The sequence below is a fragment of the Tiliqua scincoides genome, chromosome 4 (assembly GCF_035046505.1).
Source record: "Tiliqua scincoides isolate rTilSci1 chromosome 4, rTilSci1.hap2, whole genome shotgun sequence".
Lineage (NCBI taxonomy): Eukaryota > Metazoa > Chordata > Lepidosauria > Squamata > Scincidae > Tiliqua > Tiliqua scincoides.
The window spans coordinates 79,199,352-79,213,092 of NC_089824.1; the positions used below are offsets into that span (position 1 = coordinate 79,199,352).

Here is a 13,741-nt window from a genome sequence, read left to right on the forward strand (position 1 = left end):
CGGACTTGGGTTAAATCAGGGGTGTCAAACATAAAGCCTATAGGCTAACGTGGGCCCTGGAAGCAATTTCTCTGGCCCCCATTATAATTGGGGGCACGATGATTGGGCTCTCTCAAATATTGATATTACAAACAAGATTTGCACATTTTCTTTTCTGTCACTTGCAGTTAATAAGTTTCTATGTGAGAACCAAGTGCTTATTTCTGGTCATCCTCTGCTTAATGATGTCAGTTCCTACCTAATGATGTCACTTCTGGCTCTTTGTAGGTGCCATGAATGTTTTTCGGCCCACTATATGAAAAGTGTTTGACACCCTTGGGTTAAGTGGTCATCTGAAGATCGCTTCACACTTTACGTTTTTAAAATTACACTTCAGAGGTATTAAGTTGCACCTGAAATATAATGTATGAATGCAACAAACACAAGTTTGAAAAAGGGGACCGTACAAGTGGGCCCATAGGGGAAACACAATTGCCTTCAGCTCCATGTTGAATGCATACATAGTGGAAAACCCACATTTGGCTCTCCACAATATTCAAAATGATCCTGATTCTTTGTGTTAACAAAGTGCAAGTCTTATTTCAAAAAAATTTGAGAATGAGTTTGTTTTATATTTTAAAATGTGGGTGCAATTAAGCCAAAATGAAGTAATTTCATTCATCTAATAATCTGTATTGAAATGTGTACTGAAACCAATGGGACTTCAAAGTGTTTAATTGTGGTTGAATAGTGCCTTTTCTTTTGATCTGATACCAGTATTCCACTCAACATGTTCTAATGGTTTTTTTGTGGTTTTAATGAAGATGTACATGATATTTGATGTCTGTGAATTGTAAGTTGCCTAAAGATTCTAAGACAAGATTCATCATCACATCTTGTGGCAGCAAATTCCATAAATTATTTGTTGTGTGAAGACCTTTGACTGTTTTTTCTGCATGTATTGTTAATCGGTTTCATTGGATGAGCTAAGTTCTGCTATTATGAGAGATGGGAGGGAAATAAAAACAAACCTCCATCATATCCCCCCACAAGTCATTTTTTTTTTCTACACTAAGAAACAAAAATGACTCAGCCTTTTCTTATAGGGAAGGTGCTCCAACCCCTGATCATTTGGGTTGCTATTTTCTGCACCTCTTCAAGCGCTATCATTTTGTATTTGTATTTTTAGACAAGGCATGCATTACTTGTACAATTTTGTAAATCCCAAAAGCACAACCTTTCTCTTTCTCAGGAAAAAGGAACAATACCTTGGTGTTCATGTCTTGCCTGCTGCATCCTTCTTAACCAGGAACAAGACACAAAAAAACAGGCTTAGCTGCCACATCCACAGACTTCCACAGGGTCCAATTTACTAAAGAGCATAACCATAGATGGACTTTCTAAGCATGCTGGTTGACAACTGTATCCCAGTTGAATAGGCCAATGAATGACCAGTGCACACAGGAAAAAATTCACATTGGCGGGATTGCAACATAAAAGTACACTGAGATTCAGATACACATACAACCCAATCAATGCAATCCTATCAGTATGGCAAGTGCAGATTATTTTGGGGGGATGGGTGGGAAATGACACATATCTTTCATCACTATCTGGTAATATTTCATGTGGTTGCTACCTGCATATTCCTAGTTGTGCACATGCCATGCAGTTATCTCTGAAACATTGAGTCTGTACAGACAGGTGTCAATATTAATAGACTGCTCACCACTTACAGAACAAAGAATGCATCCTGGATATGGTTTCAGTGTCTGTGATATGTGTGTAAGAGTCTGCAGCTACCTCCCTCTTATCATCATATTCTATATTCCAATACAGCACTGTGGGTCAGGACCCACTAGGTGGGTCGCGAGCCAATTCCAGGTGGATCCCCATTCATTTCAATATTTTATTTTTAATATATTAGACTTGATGCTCCCATGGTATGTGACTGCATTTGGGGAAATGTTACAGACCTGTACTTTTAACAAGCTACTATGCATATTCTTTTAACAATGATAGCAAGTAGGACTTGCTCCTGGGTAAGTGTGGGTAGAATAGCAGCCTGGGGGTGTAATCCTAACAAATTTTCCAGCACTGGCATAGCTGTGCCAGTGGGGCATGTGCTGCATCCTGCAGTTGGGAAGCAGTTAAGGAGGTCTCCTTAAGGTATGGCAATGTTTGTTCCCTTACCTCAAAGTTGCATTGCCCTTATGCCAGTGCGGGAAAACAGGTTAGGATTACACCCTAGGATAGTAAAAAATTTTCCTGATTGATGATGTCACTTCCAGTCATGACATCACTTCCAGTGGGTCCTGACAGATTCTCATTCTAAAAAGTGGATCCCAGTGCTGAATGTGTGAGAACCACTGCTATAGAGAAACTGGATATGTACAAGTATTCTAATGATATGTAAGTACTAATAGAAACAGAAATAGTAGCAGCAGCAGCTGGAACTGCAGAAAGCTCCACCAAGGGAAAGGAACAATGGGATTGTGAAATGCCTGGGCCATTAACTATGGGAAGCAGTTCTTTTCAGTGACTCACATGGCCACAGTTTAGAACCACATTGCTGCTGCCGCCGCCACCTTCTTCGCCCACATCTGAACCTTGGATCACATTCTCGGATTCAAAATTAGACTTTCAATAGTGCACCTTGTGTTTCCACCACATCGGAGTGAAGCACTTCCCTTTCCTCCAGCACTGTAACAGCCCGCAGCAGGCAACTGCACTTGCCGTACCCGGAGCATTTGGATCCATCGCTTCTGCTTTATTTGATTCCCTGAGGAGGTGAGCAGCCCTCCTCCGCTCGTGTTCTTTGGCATACTGGTTAGATGACTTATGTGTTGCTCCAAAACAAATTACTCACCTCCATTCTGCCAACCTTGTGAACCTTATTCACAACTTGCCCCATTCAAATGAATGATGAACTTACAGACATGACATGGCATCTAAACAGAAGCCAGCCATGAAGCAGGTTGATGCAGCTTGTGTCAGCCATGAATTGGGGAGGGGGGTATGGCGTTAGTGGATTTTGGGTGCTCTTCACGATCATTCTGCCTTCACTGCCCTCCAGCTCACCACAGACATGAACTGCTTTGATCCACTTACCATGCTCCGTTGCACTTACAGATGAACTGTTTTCCAGGAAGTGTTTTTTGAGCTGTCACAGTAGGGGCAGTGGCAGTGAACCCAGGGCAAAATGGCTGGATAAACCCTGGACAAGCCTACACATAAACCCTCTCCAGACATTTGTAACTGTGGTGGTTCTCTATAGTTGCAAATGCATCAGGAACACACCAGCAAGGCCCTCCCACTGAAACACTCTGAAGCCCCCTCCTCACCCTAGTTGGGGAGATTTCCATGATCTAGGGTGCAATCCTAACCAACTTTCCAGCACTGGCATAGCTGTGCCAGTGGGGCATGTGCGGCATCCTGCAGTTGGGGGGCAGTCATGGAGGCCACCTCAAAGTAAGGCTATGTTTGTTCCCTTACCTTGGAATTGCATTGCCCTTATGTCAGTGCTGGAAAGTTGGTTAGGATTGCAGCCTTAGACGGCTAGTGTTGGAAGTGGGACATTGACATGCATCCGCATGGAGTGAAGCTTGCCAGCAAGTTCTCATCGACCCCCACCCACTTGTTCTTCACCCTGCTTATAGCATCTACATAGGACTATAGTCACGTTGCAATCCTATACACACTGAGAAACAAGTTCTACCAGACTTGGTGGGTACAGTCATGCATAAGACCCAGCTGCAAGAAGATGAATGTAGAATGTGGCTAATGAGTTATTCAAATCAGGCCTGGGAGGGGACAGGATTGGTTGAATAGGCCTAACCCCCCCCCCCCCGAGGCAATCTGGTATTACACCAGGCTGCCTGGACTTCCACCAGCGAAATAGCTGGTAGATATCCAAGTAGCTCCATAGGGCAGGCTGAGGTGTTATTTGGGGTAAAGGGAAAAATATCCCCTTTGGCACATTTGCACCACTTGACAAGTAAGCAGCACTGGCAGAGAGGGTTGTGCTACCCTGTCAATGCTGCTGCAGGAGCCCTGGCCACTGGCGGTGAAAGAGGAGGTAAGCACTGAGTGGTGCGGGGGCTTGGGGTCATTCGTTCCCTTGCCTGGAGGAGACCTTCAGACTGATGGTATCCCACAAGGATACAGCAGCGGGCATTTAGCACCCACTGCTCCTGTGCGGATAGGACTGGGCTCTTAGCTGCATTACAGGAATTCATTACACCCTCCTGAGTAGGCACAAGTAAATGTAATAATACATAAGGCACTGAGGCAGACAAGTCTTGGCATTTAACTAGAATTTATCTCTGCTGAGGATGTTGTGCAGGGGTTCAGAAAGAGATTTTCCCACCAATCTCCTCGGTGTGCAATTACACTATAAGGTATAAAATAAATAAACGATCATTTGTTTGAGTTGCATCAGAATTGCACCGATAATAGATTTTTCCATGACTGTTAGACCATTTGGAATAAGGTTGTGTTTTTTAATCAATATCTCCCAATGCAAATATTCCTTGTATGCATAACTGTGTAACTGTGTAGTTAACTTGTTTCTTAGAACTGGGGGAGGGGAGTAGAAAGGGGGGGTGAGTCATAATAAACTCCTTTGTCATCAAAGGGTAAAGAAATGTGACAGTCCAGGAACTGGTTTTAGGGCACCATCTGCTAAACCAGAGAGAAATCAAGATTTTACAGTTCTATAAATATTTTAGTGTATGCCATCATTTATGAACTCTGGCAGCTATCATAAAATGTCTCTGACTTTTGCTACAACTGCATATAAGGTCAGAAAATTGCATCTCATGGTAAACCATAAAAACCTAAGTAAAAGCACCATTCCTTCCAGTATATTCTAAAAATATACAACCTCCCTGTCAGTACATGGCAAGGTAGTTACCATCCCAAGATGCCTATTTCTCTCCCATTTTCTTTATCTGATCCTACCCTGGTCTTTACAAACCTTTTTGTATCCTTTTATGTTCCATAAATAGCAGCCATCGTAACAGAGCAGCAGAAATAGCTTTTACAGTGTCACAACATAACTGTAAGTAAGAGACACTTAGGTGATGATAATACTGCAGATATGTACAGGAAGAGAATAATATTCACTGACCTTTTGTCTAATTACCATTGATATGATTTTTTTAAAAAATCATTCTACGGTGAGCTTACTTATCACACTGCAAATGGGACTTGGCCTCAGAGAAGATTTGCAGGACTGTAATCACCAAGTGAAAAACCCAAGGCTGTATGGGAAAAAATATGGAATGAAATTTATTCCAAGATTAACATCATCCCTTTGACTACAACATGCTTAACTCTGGCCAGAGTTTATATGTTTTCCCCAGTAGTATGACCATTATACAACCATTGGGAGTTACAATCCAAGGCAATAATTTGAAAAAAAGCTAATACAGACATACATATAAATTATATTCTTGCATAATGGGAGATTGTTTTAGCTATTCAAATGTGTAGCTCCTCCTGTTCCAAAGACTTGGGACAGACAACTGTAATTTTTAAACATAGCCAAACAAAAGAAGTTATTTTAAAAACAGAAAAAGAACATGAGAAATTGTAAGCGCCATGGCATTCTCCTATTGCCCAACAGCAAATAAATAGCTCGAATTTGCAGAATACTCAATAATATACACTGAGTCATTTTTTCCCCATAATTGTATTGCTTTACTTCAGGCCCCATCCTAACCAGGTGAAATGCTAGGGTATTTCACATATGCCATTGCACACTGGCGCAGGAGCCTGTCCAACAACAGGCGCTACACATATGCTAGCAGAAATGCTGAAAAGCACTGCACACAGACCAGTCACCAGCACAACCCTGCCAGCAGTGAGGCTGCGACAAGGTGGATTCAGCTGACAATGGATCCTGAATCCCATTCCTGAACCAGAGATATCCTAACAGCTACAAAGTGCTATACCAGCAATTCAGCTGGCTTAGCTCTGAGGAGTCTCACAGGGAGCTATCCAGCAGCCAGAACAAGTACATGAGTGCTACACGTCTTATCCCTCCTGGAACAGCCTCTTCACCATGATAGAGCATAGGATCTGCTGGACATTGTACCAGCATCCTTGCACTCTCAGGATTGGGCAGTTTGGGCTGTTAAACACTGACACAGCACATACGGTCACTGTTTGGCACCAATAGGTTGACATAATCTATCAAAAGCCGGATGGCAGATGTAAAATATATAACAGACTAGTTATTGGTAGAGGTGTTGGTTTCTGGTGAGTAAGATGCAATTACAGCAGCGATTTTCAACCGCTGTGCTGTGGCACACTAGTGTGCCACGAGGCAGCCTCAGGTGTGCCGCAGGGCCAGAGGATGTAGGCAGGAGAAGCAGCTGCTTTGCATCTCCTGCTGCTCAGCAAGAGGAAGGCTGCAACCCAATCCTCATTTACCTGGAAGTAAGCCCTGTTGACTATTATGGGGCTTACTTCTGAGTAGACACGCCTAGGATTGGGTATGAAGTCCCTTGTTGCCTGCCCCTGTGTGCTGATTGGGCAGCCAGAGGAGCCTGGAGGAGGTCTGGGGGGAGTGAGTGAGAACAAGGGAGTAGGCAAGCAGGTAGGAAGGCAGTCAGTCTGCTGAGGCCAGCAGCCACAAAAGTCCTTTTCCTTGCCACAGTTGCATGCAGCTCCCCAAAGGAACATAAGAACATAAGAACAGCCCCACTGGATCAGGCCATAGGCCCATCTAGTCCAGCTTCCTGTATCTCACAGCGGCCCACCAAATGCCCCAGGGAGCACACCAGATAACAAGAGACCTCATCCTGGTGCTCTCCCCTACATCTGGCATTCTGACTTAACCCATTCCTAAAATCAGGAGGTTGCGCATACACATCATGGCTTCTACCCCATAATGGATTTTTCCTCCAGAAACTTGTCCAATCCCCTTTTAAAGGCATCTAGGCTAGACGCCAGCACCACATCCTGTGGCAAGGAGTTCCACAGACCGACCACGCGCTGAGTAAAGAAATATTTTCTTTTGTCTGTCCTAACCCGCCCAACACTCAATTTTAGTGGATGTCCCCTGGTTCTGGTATTATGTGAGAGTGTAAAGAGCATCTCCCTATCCACTCTGTCCATCCCCTGCATAATTTTGTATGTCTCAATCATGTCCCCCCTCAAGCGTCTCTTTTCTAGGCTGAAGAGGCCCAAACGCCGTAGCCTTTCCTCATAAGGAAGGTGCCCCAGCCCCGTAATCATCTTAGTCACTCTCTTTTGCACCTTTTCCATTTCCACTATGTCTTTTTTGAGATGCGGCGACCAGAACTGGACACAATACTCCAGGTGTGGCCTTACCATCGATTTGTACAACGGCATTATAATACTAGCCGTTTTGTTCTCAATACCCTTCCTAATGATCCCAAGCATAGAATTTGGCCTTCTTCACTGCTGCCGCACATTGGGTCGACACTTTCATCGACCTGTCCACCACCACCCCAAGATCTCTCTCCTGATCTGTCACAGACAGCTCAGAACCCATCAGCCTATATGTGAAGTTTTGATTTTTTTGCCCCAATGTGCATGACTTTACACTTACTGACATTGAAGCGCATCTGCCATTTTGCTGCCCATTCTGCCAGTCTGGAGAGATCCTTCTGGAGCTCCTCACAATCACTTCTGGTCTTTACCACTCGGAAAAGTTTGGTGTCGTCTGCAAACTTAGCCACTTCACTGCTCAACCCTGTCTCCAGGTCATTTATGAAGAGGTTGAAAAGCACCGGTCCCAGGACAGATCCTTGGGGCACACCGCTTTTCACCTCTCTCCATTGTGAAAATTGCCCATTGACACCCACTCTCTGCTTCCTGGCCTCCAACCAGTTCTCAATCCACGAGAGGACCTGTCCTCTAATTCCCTGACTGTGGAGTTTTTTCAGTAGCCTTTGGTGAGGGACCGTGTCAAACGCCTTCTGAAAGTCCAGATATATAATGTCCACGGGTTCTCCCGCATCCACATGCCTGTTGACCTTTTCAAATAATTCTATAAGGTTTGTGAGGCAAGACTTACCCTTACAGAAGCCATGCTGACTCTCCCTCAGCAAGGCCTGTTCGTCTATGTGTTTTGAGATCCTATCTTTGATGAGGCATTCCACCATCTTACCCGGTATGGATGTTAGGCTGACCGGCCTATAGTTTCCCGGGTCCCCCCTCTTTCCCTTTTTAAAAATAGGCATGACATTTGCTATCCTCCAATCTTCTGGTACCATGGCCGTTTTGAGGGACAAGTTGCATACCTTAGTCAAGAGATCTGCAACTTCATTCTTCAATTCCTTAATAACCCTTGGGTGTATGCCATCAGGGCCCAGTGACTTATTGATCTTTAATTTATCAATGAGGTCTGAAACATCTTCTCTTTTAACCTCTATCTGACTTAACTCCTCAGTTAGGAGGGGCCGTTTGGGCAGCGGTATCTGCCCGAGGTCTTCTGCCGTGAAGACAGATGCAAAGAACTCATTTAATTTCTCTGCCATCTCTAAGTCTCCTTTTATCTCCCCTTTCCCTCCCTCACCATCCAGAGGGCCAACCGCTTCTCTGGCGGGTTTCCTGCTTCTAACATATTTGAAGAAGCTTTTATTATTCCCCTTAATGTTGCTGGCCATGCGTTCCTCATAGTCTCGCTTGGCCTCCCCTATCACCTTCTTACATTTCTTTTGCCACAGTTTATGTTCCTTTTTATTCTCTTCATTAGGGCAAGACTTCCATTTACTGAAGGAAGCTTCCTTGCCCTTCACAGCCTCTCTAACTTGGCTGGTTAGCCATGCGGGCACTCTCCTGGATTTAGTGGAACCCTTCTTTCTTTGCGGTATACACCTCTGCTGGGCCTCTATTACTGTTGTTTTAAGCAGCCTCCATGCACTCTGGAGAGACTGGACTCTTTTTACCCTCCCTTTCAACCTCCTTCTAACCAGCCTCCTCATTTGAGGGAAGTCCGCCCGTCAGAAGTCAAGGGTTTTTGTTAGAGATTTGCCTGGTATTCTTCCCCCAACGTGCACGTCAAAACGGATCGCAGCATGATCACTGTTCCCCAATGGCTCAGTAACGTTTACATCTCTAACCAGGTCCTGCGTACCGCACAAAATTAAATCCAGAGTCACCTGTCCTCTGGTGGGCTCCGTGACTAGCTGATCTAAGCCACAGTCATTTAGCACATCAAGAAATCCGGTTTCCTTATCGTGACCAGAACACAAATTGACCCAGTCAATATAAGGATAATTGAAGTCCCCCATGATTACAACCCTGTCCTTCCTTGTCACCTCCCTGATCTGTTTCCTCATTTCAAGGTCCCCATCAGATTTCTGGTCTGGAGGACGATAGCACGCCCCCAGCATTACATTGCTGCACAAGCCTGGTAATTTAACCCACAGAGATTCTACGGTGGAGTCGGACCCACCTTCAATCTCTACTTTGCTGGATTCTATCCCTTCCTTAACATAAAGGGCCACCCCACCTCCAACACGCCCCTGCCTGTCCCTCCTGTAGAGTTTATAGCCCGGGATTGCGGTATCCCACTGATTCTCCGCATTCCACCAGGTTTCCGTTATGCCCACTATGTCAATATTTTCCCTTGTCACCAGACATTCCAGTTCTCCCACCTTTGCTCGTAGACTTCGGGCATTCGCATAAAAGCATTTATACACGGAATGCCCCAGGATGGGCTGCTTATTCGCTCCTTTGTCCCCGCATCCTCTCATTGTGCCAAACCGTCTATCACATCCCATCACCCTACCTTTCCCAATTTCTTCTCCTACCCTGCCTTTGTCTTGTTGTTCTCTAACCTCCCCATCCTCATCCCATAGGGATGAGGAGTCCCGAACCGGATGCCCCTCGGCTCCTGTCGGCCTTCCCCCAGGGATCAGTTTAAAAGCTGCTCTGCCACCTTTTTAATGTTATGCGCCAGCAGTCTGGTTCCATTCTGGTTCAAATGGAGCCCGTCCCTCTTGTACAGGCCCCGCTTGTCCCAAAACGTTCCCCAGTGCCTAACGAATCTAAACCCCTCCTCCCTACACCACCGTCTCATCCACGCATTGAGACCCCTGATCTCCGCCTGCCTAGCTGGCCCTGCGCGTGGAACAGGTAGCACTTCAGAGAACGCTACCTTTGAGGTCCTGGCTTTCAGCTTCCTGCCTAAAAGCCTAAATTTGGCCTCCAGGACCTCCCAGCTACACTTGCCCACGTCATTGGTGCCGACATGCACCACAGCCGCTACCTCTCCCCCAGCACTGTCTACTAGCCTGTCTATACGAGAAGTGATGTCTGCAACCTTCGCACCAGGCAGGCAAGTCACCATGCGGTCCTCACATCCGTCGCAAACCCCCCTCTCTATGTTTCTAATAATCGAATCCCCCACTACAAGAAGCCCCCGACCCCCCTCCCGCCGAGGAGTATCCCGAGTGCGCTCGGATATGGGCCCATCCCCTGGAGAAGGGATCCCCCCTAGGGGATTGTTTCCCTCCTCTCCAGGATGACGTCCTCCAGTCCCGAGACTTCCCACCCGGGCAGCCGAGGAGCTGCACGCCTGAGGTTGGGACGAAGCCTGATCGTCCCCAGAAGTCTCCCCACGGTCCTCCTCTGGCTGCCTGCACTTCTCCAGGTCGGCCACCAAGGCTTCAAGGGAGCGGACGCGTTCCCTGAGAGCCTGGAGCTCCTTGCACCGAGGACACACCCATGACTTATGCCCCAGAGGCATATAATCATACATGTGGCACTCGATGCAAAGGGATGCTCCTGCCTTTCCTTTGCCTTTTAGAGGAGGGGTGTTGGCCCACAATCCTATCCATACTTTCCTGGGAGTAAGCCCCATTGACAATAATGGGACTTACCTCTGAGTAGACATGCCTGGGTTGGGCTGGGCACTCAAGTTCCTCTCCTAGCCCATTGACTATAATGGGACTTACTTCTGAGTAGACATGTCTGGGCTGGGCTCAGCTCTCAGGATCCTCTCCTAGCCCCACTTTCCTGGGAGTAAGCCCCATTGACTATAATGGGACTTACTTCTGAGTAGACATGCCTAGGATTGGGCTTTTGGTCACACTTTTCTCAGAAGTACAGGAACAGGCAATGGGGGGGGGGGCAAGTGATTCTGAACCTTTGCAAGGTGTGGACCAGTGAGGGGAGGGACAGTAGGAGAGGTGCTCACTGCAGTTATGACAAGAGGGGGGAATGTGCCTGTGGGAGGGGGTGGGTGGGGGAGAGGAGGAGAGAGAGAAGTGCCAATTGCCTGCTCATATATTGGAGAAAAAAGAGTGCAACCAAACCCCAATCCTAGGCATGTCTACTCAGAAGTAAGTCCCACAGGCACATTCCCCCCTAGTCTTTGGCTGCAATCCTAACCACACTTTCTTGAGAGTAAGCCCCACTGAACAAAATAGGACTTACTTCTGAGTAGACCTGGTTAGGATTGTGCCCTTTGTCATGTAATGATTTAATTGTATTAATTATATTTATTAAAAATTAATTGTAATGTAGTAATTTAATGTAATTGAAAAACTGGGAGTGTGCCTTGACAGTGTGCCGTGAGCTGAAAAAAGTTGAAAATGGCTGGATTACAGCCTAAAGGCCCAATCCTATCCAACTTTCCAGCTCTGATGCAACCATGCCAATGGGGTGCTCATCCTGAGGTAGGGAGGCAAGAAGACTCCTCAAGGTAAAGGAATGTTTGTTCTCTTACCTTGGGGCTGCATTGCAGCTGCATCAGTGCTGGAAAGTTGGATAGGATTGAGCCCTCAGTCTTGAACACAATGAGCTTCCTTCTGAGTAAAATAAACAACACAGTTTTCAAATAGCTTTAGTTATCGGCTGTTTCAAATACAAGTCTGAAAGTTTGCTCAGGTGTGTACACAACCTGCAGCAACAGCAGGAACCTCTTTTAATGGGGTTGTTATTTTAAAATGTTTGTTACACAGGAAGAGAATTTGTAGGAGCAGATTTTCCCACTAAAAACTACAATGTCAAAACGCAGTGCTTTTAGCTCTACCCAAATTCACAGGAAAGCAGAGAGTGTGGTCCACATATTCCTTGCAGTTGTACCATAATTTGCAGTCACATGCTGCTGCATCCTTATGCTGTTGAAAGTCTGACGTATTCATCACAAGATCCCAGGAAGAATGCACATATGGACTATGCATTAACTCCTGAGAAACGCAGGACTTTCATCTCTCTCTCTCTCTCTCACGCGCGCGCGCGCGTACACACACACACACACACTCTAAATTTCCTAATTTTGTAATAAAGAAAGAATCTGGCCACGGATAAGATATTTACCAGTAATAGAAGCTGACATCCTGTTTGTCCAACGGCCTCCTCCTGCACTCCTGCTCTATGGTATACAACAGGAATCACAAGGGAGGAGGGAGAGCAAAGAAAAGCAGGGCTGGGCATTTCAAGGTACTTTCAATAACCTAGCATCCGTTTTAGATAGAAAAGGTCACTAGATAATGTGAACCAGCACTGTGATAGTTTCCTTGCACAGTCTGAAGCTGGAAAAGGCCACACACAATCTCTAAACACATATGATAGGGACCCTCTGAGTCATGGCCAACTGGGCTACAGTTCATCAGGCATCTTTGTTATGCATTCTAAATAATTGATTTGGTGGTACTTAAGGACACACCATTGTAGTCAGCAGCAGCCAAAGGATATTGTCCATTGGGTGCTATTTCCACCCAAATTTCGTTGAAATGAATGGGGGGGGGGGGGCCTGCAAGGCAATGGCCTTTGTCTCTGCACGTTCATTTTCTTTCTTAATGAAGGCATGCTAGGGTGGGGGTTGGGCAGAAGAGGGCACACTAACACAGTCACCATATTAAAATTGTAACTGCTTTCTGTGGCACTCCTCACTGATTAATGTACATCTCTCACAGTGTCTCTAATCAACATCTCTCTCACTCTCTAATGAGTGTAGTCCACAGAGGATATGCTTCAACCTCAACAAGACAGGAAGCAATTTGGGTCAGCTGGCAGTTTCGACTTCAGATAGGCCACAAACTGGAGCAAAAATTAGCACTGTCCCCAGTGGAAAGCAGATCATCTACCTCCTGGTATTGCTCCTGGTACAGCTTATTCAGTTGTGGAAGTCTAGGACTTCAGGGTGATTTCCAGGGACCACAGGAATGAAGTCCTGCAGGTATAGGAAGAGCTTTCTTGGTGTAAGGAAAGCCTCCTCGGGTTTCCTTACACCAAGAGGGCAGGGCAGCTGCAGCACTTTTCCATAGACAGGGCACTTTTGCCTCACCTGCCACCCCACACCGAACATCCCTGCCATGCAGAGCCAGGAAAGCTTGGTCACCTGCAAGGCAGGTGGCAAATACAAAATAAGTGAGGGCTCATGTATTTTTAACAGTACAGTTCACCCTTCGGTAGGTGCAGTGCAGAGCAGTTTAAAAGGAAAACCTGTGAAATTCCTTCTTGTACATAGAGAGTCCCCTTTATAAGCCAGGAGAAAGGATAAGAATCTTGGACTTATATCAACAAGATATATAAAGAGGAATTTTCGCCTACACTTAGGGCACAATCCTAACCAGGTCTACTCAGAAGTAAGTCCTATTTTGTTCAATGGGGCTTACTCTCAGGAAAGTGTGGTTAGGATTGCAGCCTTACAGTCCAATCCTATGCATGTCTACTCAGAAGTAAGTCGCATTAGAGACAATGGGGCTTACTCCCAGGAAAGTGTGGCTAGGATTGGGCTGTTAATTGTGTAAATGGGGTTTAAAGGGCAGCACAA

The 13,741-nt window shown here is 45.9% G+C and overlaps 1 long non-coding RNA gene across 1 annotated transcript; it reads right to left on the reverse strand.

Annotated features, from left to right (window-relative positions):
- Window positions 1–5,117: 5,117 nt before the first annotated feature.
- LOC136649459 (uncharacterized) lies at window positions 5,118–12,346 on the reverse strand. The gene is made up of 3 exons (XR_010794400.1): window positions 12,283–12,346; window positions 11,690–11,771; window positions 5,118–5,243 (listed from the first exon to the last, which is right to left on the reverse strand). It is a non-coding gene; the product is annotated as an uncharacterized lncRNA (long non-coding RNA).
- Window positions 12,347–13,741: the final 1,395 nt, after the last annotated feature.